The sequence below is a fragment of the Crotalus tigris genome, unplaced genomic scaffold (assembly GCF_016545835.1).
Source record: "Crotalus tigris isolate CLP2741 ecotype Arizona unplaced genomic scaffold, ASM1654583v1 scf7180000019013.277054, whole genome shotgun sequence".
Classification (NCBI taxonomy): Eukaryota; Metazoa; Chordata; class Lepidosauria; order Squamata; family Viperidae; genus Crotalus; species Crotalus tigris.
The window spans coordinates 214,316-225,897 of NW_024097327.1; the positions used below are offsets into that span (position 1 = coordinate 214,316).

At 38.0% G+C, this 11,582-nt stretch overlaps 1 pseudogene; it reads left to right on the forward strand.

Annotated features, from left to right (window-relative positions):
- The first annotated feature begins 383 nt into the window (after positions 1-383).
- On the forward strand, positions 384-8,498 carry LOC120314859 (annotated as a pseudogene).
- The last annotated feature ends 3,084 nt before the right edge of the window (positions 8,499-11,582 follow it).

Genomic DNA, 11,582 nt, shown 5'->3' on the forward strand with positions numbered 1-11,582 from the left:
AAATCAGGCTGGTCAGGCTGTTGTTGCAGTATGAATTAATGTAAATTGGAGATAAATTCTGTAAAAAAATAAAAAGACATATTTGGCTGGGCAGAATTGTGGATTGGGGACAGGACTGAGGCAAAGGTGTTAGCTCTCTAAAAAAGATTTCCTGCTTTCATCATGAATCTTTGAAAAATATGTAGTGCCCTCCCCCCCAACACACTTCACATTATATTGAAAAAGAATACTGTACATAATATCACAATATTGAATAATGAAGTAATGAAATCACTATTTATAAGGCAGGTCCTGAGATCTTTAACATAAATAATAGCAATGTGTTGAGCTTGGTTTTACACTCACTAGTTTAAAAGTTTTTTCCTAAATTGTAAGATAACACCATGGTTGGTAAAACTGGGGGAGAGAAAGCAGTAAGATAATGCCCAGAATATATTTACTGAATATGGAAAAGAATACATTTGCATAATTATGTCAGATTTGTATAATTTTAATACAGATTTTCACCAGGGGTTTGGAGTTAGCACAGAGTGCTAACCCGAAATCATTTATATTGAGTAAAAAGTTTGTCAAGAGGAAAAGAAAGTTTTCCTGATGAAAAATTGGATTTTACAAGTTTTTAGGGACCTTAAACTTTGGAGCACAAAAATAACAATTCATTTAATTAAATCAATCAAATTAATTAAATATAGTTCACTTGTTATTTCCCATATTTTCAATAATTTATATCACTTAGAAATTATAAGTTATTGGCAATTTGTGGGGTATTATGTAGCCTGTGGACCTTGAACATAATATTCTATTAGAGCTTCGAGATCAGGCTTGTTTAAGTACTCAGATGAGACAATTTGGGGTGGAATTTCTGGCTTGCTCTTCCACTGTGTTTCTGTCTCTCAGTCCCATTGCTCTTCCTAAATGGAAAGGGTAATTGCAGCAGTAAGGATTTAATTGCTATGGTGCATGCTGCCTGCAGTGCAGACTCTTACACAAATGTAGTTTTAATTTATATTGTCCCAGGTAGGAAGAATCCAGGAGAATGTTGTCATGGCTCTTCATAATCACTTTGAAAATTGGTAACTGCAACTTTCTAGAGATGCAAGAAAAAAAAAAGTGTTAATTGTTGAAAAGCTTCAAGAAGAAAATATAGTGGGAAATGAAAATGTAATAGGGCAAATAGTGAAATAGGGAAGTTTATAATCACATTCTTCTTTTCTTTTTCCATTTTCTTTTTTTCCTTTTCTCTTTCCCTTTCTTTCCCTGAAAAAGCCCTATTGTTATTTGGCTTCGAGTTTGTTTGTTTTAGGTTCAGCAAAGATGGACCAAAGCTCCCAATTTCACCTTGATACAGCCCAAGTAAGCAAAGAACAAAAAGAAAGTGAGGATTGCCAAGCTTATTATTGGTAGCCCTTGACTTACAACCACAGTTGGGACTAGAACTTCTATTACTAAATGCAGTTGTTAAATGAGTGGCTCCCAAATTTATGACAATTGGTAAGGTAGTTGTTAAGCAATTTATGTGATTGTTAAGTGAATCTGGTTTCCCCCATTGACTTTCTTTGTTAAAAGCTTCCTGGGTATTGTAGGAGATGTCCAGGTTGAGCCTGAGGGAGGAGTCAAACACATCATCAGTCTCAAGTCCCTTCTTACCTACAAGAGATATAAATCCAACCCATCTTGAATTTCATTGACTCTTATCTACCATCAATTTGCTTTGGCTTTTAGTAGTTCAGATTCTTGTAGAGAACTTAAGCATGCAATAAACCTTTATATTCATTTGGACGTCCTGGACTTCTGATTTCTTGCACTTGACAGGTAGGTCACAAATGGTGTTCCCATGATCCTGAGATGCTGCAACCATCATGAATACATGCCTACTGTCAAGCACCTGAATTTTGGTCACATGATTGGAGGGATTTTCTAGTTGTCATAAAGATGAGAACTGGTTGTAAGTAACTTTTTACAACAGCGATGTAACTTTTTTAAAAAAATTTTTTTATTAATTTTCCAATTTTACATTTAAGTATTTAAAAAGCAATGTGGTGACAGATTAATCAATAGTTCGATAGCAAAATCTTTAGTACAAGTCTCAAGTTGCAACATCAAATGTTTCTTCTTTTTTTCCCTTAACATTTACTGTCTTGTATTCAAGCTAGTACAGTTCTTATTATATCAACTCAATAAAAATATCATTATTACATTTATCAATAAATTTTTAGGTTTTACCTATCTTAATTACATTCAATCTTCATAAACAATCCATATCCTGTTATTAATTTTTATCCAATTTTTAATTTCTCATCAATATTCCAATTTAACCTTTGATATTTATAATTTTCAAACCTTAGGTAACCAAAATTTCCCTTATCTCAATTCATAAAAAAATCTAATATCCAAATTACACATTTTATCTATTTGAATATATTCTTGTTCTATTTCCTAAAAGTTATCTATTTCCCATCATATTAAATCATCTACTTAATAATACAATATCCCCTTTAATAAATCAAAACCATTATGTATATTACCTGGGTTAATCAACAAATCAAACACATTCGTAATAATTATTTTTTTTCCTTTTAGGTCTAATTTTTAAATATTAAACAGATAAAGTCTGTTATGAGTCGAGGTGGTGCAGCAGTTAGAGTGCAGTACTGCAGGCCACTTTAGCTGACTGTGTTCAGCAGTTCAGCCGTTCAAATCTCACCGGCTCAAGGTTGACTCAGCCTTCCATCCTTCCGGGGTAGGTAAAATGAGGACCCAGATTGTTGGGGGCAATGTAAATATATATATACATTGCTTACTGGTGTACACCGCTTAGAGAGTGCTTGCACTTAAAGCGGTATATAAGTCTCATAAATAAATAAATAGATAAAGTCCTTATTTTCAACTAATTTCCAAGTATTTTAAATCTAATGACCAGAATTCCCCTTATCTCAACTTCTCCCGTTAACCCTTAATTAATAATGTGAAATCCCCTCTAATAAGTCAAAACCCCAATTTTCTTCAATCTTATTCTGGCTTTCTTCCTTTGCCAACTAGGCTTCCTTATCAGTGCTTTTAGACCATCAAATAGATCTCCCTCTATTATTATATATGTTATTTGAAATAAAGGAGACCATTTAATTGCCATTTTTTTGGAAGGGCTAGCCCATTTGTACTCATTAGGTTGTCTCCCTGTTATTCCAACTCCCCATGTTTGGCCTGATACATTTGTCTTCCATTCAATCTGTTCTTCTTCTTTTTCAAATTTCTTCTGGTTTATATAGAAAGTCATTTCCATTTTCAGTGTTGTCGCTTCCTTTTCTGGATTTTCCATCAGCTGTATTTGTTGGTCAATTGATTCCTCTGTCTTAATATTTGATTGTCCCACTTCTGTTATCTTCTGCATTATAGGTTCTTTGGTTGTAGTCAAAGTTTGGGTTTGTGTATGTAAGCTGGCGTCTTAATCTTTTATGTTAAGTCTTATTTTATCACAAGCTAAAAGAATGACTTCATGAATTGCTTTCTCCAATAAAAATAGAAATTTTTTTGGTCCCCAAGTTTCAGGAACATATAAATGTAATTAGATTAAAGTTGTTCTTTTAATGCTTTAATTTCCCTGAGTAGTCAGACGCCGCTATTCTTAGAGGGTTGGATAGAAATTCCCTTCCCTCTCTCCTCACAGGGAGAAGGATACTTCAGGCAGCTTTTACAGAAAGAGAAAGCACTTAGGGTAAAGAGAAGATCAGATCTTATCCAGTTTCATCCGTGTTGTTTTCGAAGTGCTTGTTAGTAAGTTTGACTTCGGCTGTCTGCAGCCTAATGATGGGCCATATTACTATGGCCGGTCTTTCCTCCACCAGTTTGGAGGGCTACCCCAGATCGAGCGGAAAGGCTGCTGCCCTCCCGTGATCAAGCGGGGGTCCCCTCTTTGCTCATCACCCCTACAGGGTGACTTTTGACCCTTTCCAGGGTCCCCCAGCGGAGCAAAAACAGATGTGGAAGATGGAGCTCGCCTTCCAAATGGCTGCGGTGGCAAACCAGAAGTCCAGTAATGTAACTTTTAATGTTGCTAAATAAGTGGTTGTAAATCGAGGATTATCTGTAATTATTCTACAACCATTTTTCACCTATTGTTGTTAAAATTGATATATGGATTTAATTTTTTCTCATTTCAACTCTTAAATGGCATCTTGTAAATTGAACTCCTGTTTATGAAGTTGGTGGGGCCAAGGCAAAACCAAGACTGGATATAACCAGTGTGGTGTAATTTTTAAGGTTCTGGACTGTGAACAGGGAGATTCAGTTTAGAGACCTGAATCAATTTATCCATGGGATGTTCCCTTTAAGTCTGTCTAAAACAAAACTGAAACAGAAAAAATAACCTGTTATTATTATTTTGTCTTCCAAAATGTTATATACATTAACATATATATAACATGCCGAAGAATGTTATATACATTAACCAGGAAAAAACTGAGTTTGGATTCTCCTGTCCATAAGCTACAGAATTGCCCTGACTATTTGGAGCCATATAATCTGTAGGGGCAGCCAGTCCTTTTGCACAGTGTTTTTGTTACAAAAGCTTGCTTTAACCATCTGAGTTCTGACAGAGAAAGCTTCAAAGAATTGACTTGGTAAAGTTGGCAACACTTTGTTATACTTCTACTAAGCTACCTACTTTCTTTGACCTTGTAGAAAAAACTTTATATTAAGGATGGAGCCAGCCACACATTTCCAGTTAATGGAAAGCCGGAACAAGCGCAATGACGTTATTGCAGTTTGAGTTCTTTTTCTTTTTTTCAGTGCTTCCTTTTCCTCCATAATTTGTATCAGATCCTAAACCTTGGTAGCTTAGACAGAGCAGTGGTCCTTGCCTAAGCTTCCAAGTATCATCTTTCCAAAGCTACTACCCCTTTTAAGGATTTTTGCTTTAATAGATGGTTGGGTGTGAGATGGAAAGAAAGAAAGGGCAAAATTGTCCTTGATATAAATAGGCTGCAAGGTTAAAAAGCTGTTTCTTGGTTAAAATAGAAGACTGAGTTGACAGATGCTTCCATACAGATTATTTGATATCCATTCCGCAGAGACCCTCTTATCTTCTTGCCCACATCCTTATTTGGATTCCCTTCCTTGGTACACGAATTTTTTAAAAAACTGTACATCTTAGTTATTTTTCTAGATTTTTTTATATTGCAAATATATCAGAGCATTAAAACCAGTTGTAATTAAAAATGTATGAAAAGACTCAACAGATTGAATTGACTGGCTGCAATGTTATTTGTTTACTGTAAATTCTAATAGTAGGCTTTTCCTGTTGTGTATTCCTCTGATAGATTTCTTTTGACTGATTATGTGCCATCAAATTGTTTTGACTCCTAGTGATCACAAAGAATTTCTCCATGATGTTCCATAGGTCGCTCCATGACAATCTATCACACTCATTACTGGTTATCTAGGTTTTGGCCCTCATCCAGCATGTCACAACTATTGTTCATAGCCAGGATGCCTTCTTGTTTTTGATGACTTGGAATCTGGGAGTTGTGTTACCAATAGAGCTGGAAAATTAACATTAGCCTAACAGCCCAGATAACCACAATGAGATGGTCATTGACCTCGAACCAGACATCCTAGAATGTGAAGTGAAATGGGCCTTAGAAAATCTGAGCAACAACAAAGCTAGTGGAGGTGACAGTATTCCAGCTGAGCTATTCAAAATCTTAAAAGACGATGCAGTAAAAGTGCTACACTCAATTTGCCAGCAAATTTGGAAAACTCAACAGTGGCCACAGGATTGGAAAAGGTCAGTTTACATTCCAATTCCAAAGAAAGGCAATGCCAAAGAATGTTCAAACTATCGCACCATTGCACTCATTTCACATGCTAGTAAAGTTATGCTTAAAATCCTACAAGCTAGACTCCAGCAGTATGTGGATCGAGAACTACCAGAAGTACAGGCAGGATTTCGAAGAGGCAGAGGAACTAGAGATCAAATTGCCAACATACGCTGGATCATGGAGAAAGCTAGGGAGTTCCAGAAAAACATCTACTTCTGCTTCATTGACTATGCAAAAGCCTTTGATTGTGTGGATCACAACAAATTGTGGCAAGTTCTTAAAGAGATGGGAGTACCAGACCATCTCATTTGTCTCTTGAGAAACCTATATGCGGGTCAAGAAGCAACAGTGAGAACTGAACACGGAACCACTGATTGGTTCAAAATTGGAAAAGGAGTCCGGCAAGGCTGTATACTGTCGCCCTGCCTATTTAACTTATATGCAGAGCACATCATGAGAAAGGCAGGGCTAGATGAATCAAAAGTTGGAATTAAGATTGCCGGGAGAAATATCAACAACCTAAGATATGCAGATGATACCACTCTAATGGCAGAAAGTGAAGAGGAACTAAAGAGCCTCTTGATGCGGGTGAAGAAGGAGAGTGCAAAAGTTGGCTTGAAACTCAACATTAAGAAAACCAAAATCATGGCATCCGGCCCTCTCAATTCCTGGCAAATAGATGGGGAAGAAATGGAGGTAGTGACAGATTTTATTTTTCTGGGCTCCAAGATCACCTCAGATGGGGACTGCAGCCAAGAAATTAAAAGACGCTTGCTCCTGGGGAGGAAAGCTATGGCAAATCTAGACAGCATACTAAAAAGCAGAGACATCACCCTGCCAACAAAAGTGCGTATAGTCCAGGCCATGGTTTTCCCAGTTGCAATGTATGGCTGTGAAAGTTGGACCATAAGAAAGGCTGAGCGCCAAAGAATTGAGGCCTTTGAACTATGGTGCTGGAAAAGACTCCTGCGAGTCCCTTGGACTGCAAGGCGATCCAACCGGTCAGTTCTGGAGGAGATCAACCCGGACTGCTCTTTAGAAGGCCAGATCCTGAAGTTGAAACTCAAATACTTTGGCCACCTAATGAGAAGGAAGGATTCACTGGAGAAGAGCCTAATGCTGGGAAAGATTGAGGGCAATAGAAGAAGGGGACGACAGAGAATGAGATGGCTGGATGGAGTCACTGAAGCAATAGGCGTGAACTTAAATGGGCTCCAGAAGATGGTAGAGGACAGGAAGACCTGGAGGAACGTTGTCCATGGGGTCGCGATGGGTCGGACACGACTTCGCAATTAACAACAACAACAACAAACAACAAAATTAGTGGGCTGTGACTCTTTCAAAATTTCAGACAAGAGTTTTATTTGTTCTACCAAAGGACTTGTCTGTGATAAATAGTTATGGTCTTTCCTTCTTAATAATGATTAAGAATATTTAATATTGGCTAAGTTCTTTGATCAAAACAGGAAGGCCATAGCTATTCAATACAAACTGCAGTAATGAAAATAATAACTGAATATGCCTTGCAATATTTCAGTGCAAACTCCTGCCTCTTGTGTTCCAGTGCTGGGTGTAAGCTATCATATTTGTGTTGTGACATCCCAACACACACCTTATTATTTAACACTACTCTACAGACAACTGTGAGGAAGAAGGACTGATTGACACTTCTTTAGTTCTTTTTCCTTTTCTAATCCTTCTTTCCTGACATATTTTGATCCTGTTAGATCTGTTTATTAATGTTTGTAATAAACGTTGTTGTTATTAATTGCGAAGTCGTGTCCGACCCATCGCGACCCCATGGACAACGTTCCTCCAGGTCTTCCTGTCCTCTACCATTTTCTGGAGTCCATTTAAGTTCACACCTACTGCTTCAGTGACTCCATCAGCCATCTCATTCTCCGTCGTCCCTTTCTTCTATTGCCCTCAATCTTTCCCAGCATTAGGCCCTTCTCCAGGGACTCCTTCCTTCTCTTTAGGTGGCCAAAGTATTTGAGTTTCAACTTCAGGATCTGGCCTTCCAAAGATCAGTCAGGGTTGATCTCTTCTAGGACTGACCGGTTTGAACGCCTTGCAGTCCAAGGGACTTGCAGGAGTCTTCTCCAGCACCATAGTTCATTATTAATTCATTATTAATTAATTAATTATTAATTAATTAATTATTAATTCATTAATTATTAATACTTATTTGCATTAAATTTAAATTTAAAATAGTTTGGGAAGCCTATCGCGCCTGCCCCCACCAGCTCAGGAGCCACCGGCACCAGCTGCAGGAGCGCCAGTCCCGTCCCTGGAGCCCGCCGGTCGTTACCAATGTTCCATTGCCATCTGGGTTCTGTCCCTGGAGCATCTGCCCCCTTTTGACCTCTCTTCAACGATTTTGGGCCCCCGTCTATGGGCTACATGCAGGCTATGAAGCCACCAGGTGCCCAAGGCTCTCAGAACACATATATAGATTTGCTTTCTGTAATTGGAGAAATGGGCAAAGAGATCTGACCACTATATGCAGGTAGCAAGAGTGCTATGGAATGACTGAAGCGAGCCATTATTCACGCCTGGGCATTAGTAAGAGAGAGTCTGGCAGAGACAGAGCGCAATGCCTGCACGTAACACTCGCTTCCTCCTGGCACACCCTTGAAGGATCCTACCACTTTCCAGCTAATCAACATTTTAGAATCTGGAGTTTTCCCCTTTCTTTCAAATATTTCTACCAATCAGTGTCTCAAATCTTAGAACTGTGATCACCTTCAAAGACCTTTATACCAACTGGCACCTAAGAATCTGAAGTATCTCCAGTTGCATCATAGAACTTCATGTAAATTGGCATTCTGGGAATATATACAGAAAGTGTTCATTGTGCATATCCTTAGTTTACTAGTCATAATAATTGCTGGTGACAAATTCTACATTTTTATAAAATATATGGGTTTTTTGAATAAATAAAGATCTTTAGAATTTGGAAAATAGTTTGGAGGTAATTATGGTTTTTGCCTGTAATTCTCTTTGGCTGTCCATATTAAAAGACAGAATAGTTAAGCCAGAAATAGTTAAGCTAAAAGTTAGCTATTAGAGTCAAATAGTTCAAGGGGCAGACAACTGCTCTCTTGCCTGCATATAAGGACTTGGTATTATGCATTTTTAATCTTTGCAGATATGCATGTATGTATTTGTTTTTATTTTGAGATATCCTTCAGGCTATTAAGCATTCTTGTATATACATCATTGTGCAGCAGGCACAATGGGAATGCTAGAGTGTGTATGTGGAGCCTCATGAAAATTCATATACATTAAAGTAGAACAAATAATGGTCCTCAGTGCCAGTGGGATCAAGCTGCAACAGAGCAACCTGAGGAGAAACAGCCCTCCAGCTGAAGGCTGAACTTTATAGTAAAATTGACAAAGCAGTTGGGTCTAAGCTGTCACTGAGCCAGATTTTGAACAACCTTGGAGCCTGCAACGATCAGCTGGTCAGTTTGTCTCTTCCAATCAGCCAAAACAAGACAACTGTCTAGTGGCATTCAGCAAACAATGTATGCAGGATGACAACTCATTCCTAGAAAGTATTTCAAAGGGAAAGCTATTTTAAGAAATAAAATATTAAGTTGGAGGCAAAATTTTTACAAATTTTCCTAATACAAATTTGCTTGCATACATTTTAAGGTGGTGGGTTCCCCCCCCTCTTTTATTAGAACTTCCTTATCCTGAAAAAAGTAGAGGAATGAGGTATCCAGTCACTGAATTGGCAGATATGATGGTATTACATACTGCATTAAATCAAAGAAGTAGGTAATTGTAGTTTTGTGATCTAGTAACCAATGTCATAGATGTCCATTCTAGGAATAAGACGTAACCTGTGCGGGCTCTGTTCAGCTTTCACTGAAAAGTGTGCTGGGAAATAAACACATGAGTGTACTGCTCTGATTCTTTTTTATTTTGCTTCTGTGGTTACAGGGTAGTCCTCATGTAATGATGGTAACTGGGACTGGCAACTCTGGCAAGAATGTCCTAAAGCATGATGTCACCTGACTGTGTCAACTTATGAAGGCAATTGCAGCAGTCCCAGTTATCATCTTGCATGGTCGTAATGTCTTCAAGTCATGTAATTGCCATTTTTGACTTTCTGCCACCTCCCCTATTGACTTTGCTTGTCAGAAGCAGTAGTGAAGGTCACAAATGCTGATCATGTGACTGTGAGATGCATCCAGATCTCAATCACATAATCACCACTGCTATGAGGATCCATCATAAATCCCCTTGTTCAGCACTCTTTTTAGTTGGAAAAGTTGCTGAACAAGTGGTCATTCAGTGAGGAGAGAAACTGAATACATTTAACACTGACTTTCTTGGCCAATTTTTAAGTCATAGGATGACTTCAATTATAACAGCTCTTACTCTTTCAGGTACAGTTTCCTCCAAATAAACAGAATAAAGGATTGCCAAATGGTTCCGTTGATCACCATGATTTTAAAGGCATTTGTAAAATAGACATCATGTTAACTTCTTTGCTCAGAAACTCCCTAGAAATTCTGAGCAGGCTGTAAAATATGTATAAAGCATATGCCACTTTTCATTCCTTTTAATCTCCTTGTCCCCAAATCATAGATGAAACTGAATGCTGTAGGCTGATAAATCTGCTATCAATGAAATCTGTGGCATAGGCTGGTCTCTAAAGGATCCAAAACACATTTAACTTTAATCTAAATTCATGTAAAGAAGATCAAATCATACCGGCGGTTTCTTTATCTACATGTTTTCCACTGTCCCCTGACTCAGAGGTTTGGGAGAAGCATTTTATTGGGCAGGGGAGAGGGCTGCATCTTGTGCATTTTTCCTTTAGGAAAAGAGATGTTTCTACCAAAGCAGGGTGATCTTTATTAAATTTTAAACCCCTTGGTGCCCAAGAAAGCAACTGGATAGTCAAACATGGTGATATAGTCCAGCTATGCTTGGATTGGAAGACTGTTTTTTTCTTTGGTTGTTGCCACAGTAGTATATTTTGTTTGACTGCACAGGGTGCTTCACAATATTAATTAGTTGTACCAAAAAGAAAATGAAACCATTCACCAACCTCTTCTCTTTTGGTTATAATGTGTACCAGACAAAATCCAGTTAGGGATTCTGTTCACCTCTAAAAGAAAACAATAATTAGTATAGCTTATCCATTCCAATGGATATTGAATGAGGTGGCTGGATGGAATCACTGAAGCAGTAGGCGTGAGCTTAAATGGACTCCAGAAGATGGTAGAGGACAGGAAGGCCTGGAGGAACGTTGTCCATGGGGTTGCGATGGGTCGGATACGACTTCGCAACTAACAACAACAATCCATTCCAAGTTTATATCCCTATTTACCTAATAATAAATCCAATTTACATTTTTTAAAAACTCCCCTTAACTCTCTGCTTTCCTAAAGGGAAGCTAGGAACCTGACCCTAAAGAGCATTATGGATTCAAAATGAATTGGAGACAAAGTTGGGAAGAATTAAGATCAGTAGCCAAAAAAGCTGAGTGATTTGGGCTACTCATTAGCTCGCAACCCAGCCTACTTCATAGGATTGTTTCTGTGAGAAAAAAACAGAATGTTTATTCTTGGAGCTGCTGAGCAATAGATGGAATATACCCTCATAAAACAATTAAATAATCTACCCAGTAGAAAAAGTGAAGTGCAGGATAGTGTCGGATCTGGAAATATTTATTTATTTATCTGGAAAGCCAAGTATAAGCAATGGTTTATATGAAAGATGGAGTCAGACTAAGCTGCATAATTC